The sequence below is a fragment of the Montipora capricornis genome, chromosome 11 (assembly GCF_036669925.1).
Source record: "Montipora capricornis isolate CH-2021 chromosome 11, ASM3666992v2, whole genome shotgun sequence".
Lineage (NCBI taxonomy): Eukaryota > Metazoa > Cnidaria > Anthozoa > Scleractinia > Acroporidae > Montipora > Montipora capricornis.
Genome location: NC_090893.1, coordinates 41,200,063 through 41,205,062, shown reverse-complemented (window position 1 = coordinate 41,205,062; position 5,000 = coordinate 41,200,063). Strand labels below are relative to the sequence as shown.

At 39.2% G+C, this 5,000-nt stretch overlaps 1 pseudogene; it reads left to right on the top strand.

Moving 5' to 3' along the window:
* LOC138024301 (uncharacterized) overlaps positions 1-4,777 on the top strand; it is a 56,980-nt pseudogene extending 52,203 nt beyond the window's left edge.
* Positions 4,778-5,000: the final 223 nt, after the last annotated feature.

Genomic DNA, 5,000 nt, shown 5'->3' with positions numbered 1-5,000 from the left:
AGCACATACAACTTCTTTACCATTTGCAAAAACGTTTGCTTCCAAAAACTGCATATATGAGACTTGTGAAAGGATCTATTGCAATTCGTCTTTCGCTTTATTTCACCACCTCAGAGTTTCCACCCAAATAATCTTTCGCGGTGATGAAACTCTTCAACGTTCAATGAAACCTATTAAACTTACAGTGCAACTTTCTGAAGGGAAAGCTAGTGGAAATAAGACCTGAGAAAAGGGTGACTGTCTAAATTTCCTGATCATACCACGCTTTGAGGAAAAATATCTGTCGCCCTATCTTTTTTCCTTTGCACAATATAAGGTTATTCAATTCCTGTTTACACCACCTTCTGTTATCTGAATAGTACCAAATGGTCCTCGATCCTACAAGAAATCTCCACTCTCTCTAAAAATTAACTTTAATACAAAGGAAATGATGATTGCAATCGCATTTTTTTAAAATTGTTAAAAGAAGGGTTTGCTTCAGTGAAAAGTTAAGCTTTTACATTCAAATTTCCTGGGCGGCGCGAGAGTGCAAATCTGAATGGTTCATTCTATATTTTTACTTTTAAACCACACGTATCAATTATATTATTTTTAGAATTCTTCGCCCACATTGTGCGACGCGAACAAAATGGACTAATCGCGAAAAACGTACGAGAATTGCAAAGTTTCTTTTAAACTGACATTTTGGTCGACCTCGCCCTCGTATTGTTCTGATTTCCCCACTCTCACTAGTACGCACGTTGTTGCCATAGTAACTTATGACTGACAGAATACAACTTCGGACAAGATTGCGTTACTCTGATCTAATCAGAATCGAGTAACTTTATCGAGTTTGTTGGAATTTGAAAACTTTGTTTTCTCCTTTCTTGTTTGTACAGACATCTGTTCAGAAATTGAGATGTGATGGCTTACCTCAATCGTGCCCTCAGCCTGCACAAACACAACAACGGACTACAGACTGCAAATGTAAAACAGTGAACTGTGAGTGGAAGAGTTGGTCATCCTGGTCAACGACTTGTGGACTGGGAACAAGAACTAGAACTATAAACGGTAATTGATAGTTTTTAATTGACCTACGAATGGAATTTGGGCTCACATCGGTCGAAATTTTGCAGTGTGGGAAGTTTTCTTTATTTTTGGAGGGGGGGGGGAGGGGGTGATTTCGTTCGTCGTTGTTACGACAAAAATATGAGTTGTAAACTTTAGACTTTCAATAATCAGAAATTCATGATGATTTTTGAGAGATACAAATTTGAAGTGTAATAGAGCAGTTCTCCATTTTCGAATTCCTCGTAATACACTTTGTTTGACCCCAACTATTGCATAAACTATTGCTTTAAAATGCTGTTAGGGACGCTACATATTCCCAAGAGCATTTGAAAGCAATGGTGTATCCTATCTGAAAATTTCTTTAATTGCTAAGGAAGTATGAAATTTAAGGTAGTCATAATTTTTTAACCGAAATATGATATTTAGGTTGAAAATTTTTGACTACCTTAGATTTCAGACCTTTGGACAAAGTCACATTTTCCCTTCCTGATCAGTGAGCCCTTTGAAAGTGGTATATGCCATTCCTAGCTATTGCCACTGGAATGCTTTTTCATAACATTCGAAAAAGCCAAGGATTAATTTGTTTTCCTTTGTAAATGGTAAAGAATATGCAGTTGTGGGCCATATTCGCGCGTCAGCCATATTGGCCATAGACAATAGATTTCGTACCCCTAGCCTCGAGTTGAAATGTTTAAGAACGAGTTTCGGTGGGACAAAAGAATAGTTTTCAATGCCCTGGGACTCAACAAGGCCGTCATGTGATTAAGGCCCATACCACTCAAAGAACCGTGCATGGATGTATTCCTAACGAACTGCTTCTCCTTCTCACTCTTTGATTCTCACAAGAAACTGTGGTTGAGGTGCTAAAGCCAAATTGCACGGGACTTCCTCAGAGTTGCTCACAACCACCCCAATCTCAAAATCGTGAGGTAAAATGTAGCTGTCCCACTGTCAATTGCACGTGGAGTCAATGGAGTGATTGGTCAGCCACTTGTGGGCCGGCGACGCGTCAAAAGAACGTAACCACTCAAAAAGTAAGAATCTACCATTTTACAACTTAGGCGGAGTAATCTGTGCTTTGAATGGATTCCAGGCAGCCAGTGACTTTCTTTTATACAAATCGTGTTGCTTTTCTTGGACAAATGTAAACTAGTTAACATTTGTTTTCTTAAAAGTATTTACAATTCACGCAATAAAAGTGCAGAACCGTGGTCAATGACAGCCTTGCTGTCATTGAAAAACCAGATCAATGGTCAACTGTATACTTTTACCGCACTTTAGAAGTGATCTCTACATGGTTTGGCCCTGCTTATAGTCAATGAAGTCTCAAAAGTAAATTGCAATACCCCTGTATGTCTTCCACGTCATCTAGAAGAAAATCCTCTTCTCAAAAGACGTTACTTTTAATCCAATCCGAGACGGCAAGTTCCCCGAAAATTGCCAACATGTTTATGTTAATGTAAACTAGTATTACGTTGCAGCAACACAATTTATTAACTGATTAAAGGCATTTGGCATGAAATAGAAATTATGTTCAAGTTTGGACTGAGATCGATGAAACAGGGGTGGGCGATGTAATATTTTCTGCACTTACTAAATAGCGTATGTTATAGAAGATTGTCTTGTGACAGGTAGTAAACTACGAAGGAAGTTAGCTTTTTTCCCTTTACGCGTACAGGTTGTTGTGCTCAGAAACAGTTGTGATGGTTTGCCGCAGTCTTGCCCAACTTAGCCAGTCATGGAGAATCGTACGTTAATGTGCACATGTCAATCAGTGTTGTGCTTATGGGGGGCCTGGGGAAACTGGTCAGGTGAATGTGGTATGGTCAACAGAACAAGTCACATTCTGCAGAATCAGACAACCATCGAAGCTGAAAGCTGTGATGGAGTTCCCAAGAAATGCAATCAGCAACCAGAAACGGAGTATAACAAACTTCCAGAGTGTAAGTAAACGCAACAACTTTAAAAGCTGCTCTTGAGGAGTTGTTGATAGATTTCTTGTCGCTTGTGTTGCAGCAGACTGTTCATGATATCACTATATCTTTTTTTGATCCAGAATATTGTCTAAACTTTTGATGAATGAGTGAACGAACGAACGAACGAACGAGTAAGTCAGTGAGTGAGTGAGTGAGTGAGTGAGTGGGAGAGTGGGGAAAGGTGTGAGTGAGGGAGGGAGCGAGCAAGAGAGCGAGATAGTGAGTGCAGGAGCGAGTGAGTGAGTAATTGAAACTTAAAAAAGTACGAGCTTAATTTTTTAAGGTTTTTTTCTCCCGCAGGTGAAGAGTGCTACACAGTGGAATGCAGTTACTATCCTTGGAGTGCTTGGTCTGCAACTTGTGGCAAAGCTAATAGACGCCGCATTCAGCTAATAGAGGAAATCGAATTGCTTTTACCGAGCTGTGATGGCCTTCCCTTGGAATGCCATGGCGATCAAATACAAGAGCAGACAAGAAGTACCCCACCGTGTAAGGCTGACTTCTTACTCGTGCCCTTTTTTCGATGCTGACTCGACCTTCCGATTACTAGGATTACTAATTCGGATGCTCCACCACTAAGCTATGGGAAATACTCTTGGGTCCTATGTCATTAAACTAGATTACCGTGACAATTGTACCGCTATACTGCCAGGTCCAAAATTGTCGAAGCGTTGCATTCTCGCAATATAGTTTTGACGGAGTGAACAAGAGCTACTACGATAAAAAAAGATCATTTCTTGTTTGTCTTCACCTTTCGAAAGTAATTATATACGCTGAAGGATCAATAGGCGAAAATTTATGTGGTCATTTCAACAGAAAGAGTGATTATTTTAACTTTGCTCAGTTTAACTTCACTCTTTTTAATTACTTTGCGCCATTTAAGAAGTCTTTTGACGACATCCAGAAATTTTTACAAGAAGTAAGGAACTCTTAAATTTCACTAGGAAGCAATATGTTCACCTGCTGAATAGTGTAACGACTTTCAGATTGTCAAATTCGTGTTCTGCATACTAATTAAGCCGCATTTTCAGCCTTGAACGCAGGTTCTCTCTCTTCTCCTCCCTTCCCGCAACATGAAACCCTCTGTAAATTAACGATTATCATTAATTCGTAATTTGCTTTGAATTTACTATTATCGTTAATTTAGGACGCTGTGACCCAGGACTTTTGGTAGCAGAGAAAATAAGGAAAATAAAAAATGTTATCCGTGGATTGGATTTTAACCCGGAGTTTGTACTTTGTGGGAAAAGCTTCATCTCGCTTCATCGCTCAAGATCAAGACACCGCGCTATTTAAAGAAAAAAATATTTAAGTCTCCCATAGAATATCTGTTTTTAAACTCAGAACCCCAATGCTTGAACTTGCAGGACTTGAACAAGTGAATGTTCGATTAATCAAAGCCATTCACTTAACCACTAGACGACCACATCGCTAACTGCCATAATATATTTTTTTAAGTTTAATATTTCAATATGTCACCCGTGAAGAAACAAGTTTAAGCAGGAGAAAATGTCGGTTAGCAAACATCAAGAGGAAGCTAACCATTTTAAAATTAAGCACTAGATTTAACCACTATTTAGCAATGATTTTATACATATTAATAAGTGTTTGTAAGTAATCTGTACAATTGTCAGCCAGTTGTTCTGTAGTGGTTAAGATGGTGCTTCGGGTTCAAATCTAGGGGCGGATCTAGGGGAAGGGTGCAGGGGGTACCCCGCCCTTCCTCCTAAATTACCTGTAGCTTTCTAATAGGCCACTTCGAAAAATACCATAATACTCTTTGTTTGTCCCCCCAAATTTTGCATAAGCATTGTTTCCAGTTTCTCTTGGGACTTACAATGGTCCCGAGAGGGAACAAAAACAATGCTTATGCAAAATTTGGGGGGACAAACAAGGAGTATTATGGTATTTTCGAAAGTGGCCTATACAAGTTGTATTCTGAACAAAAAAGGAAGGAAAAACGTCACCAGTCAG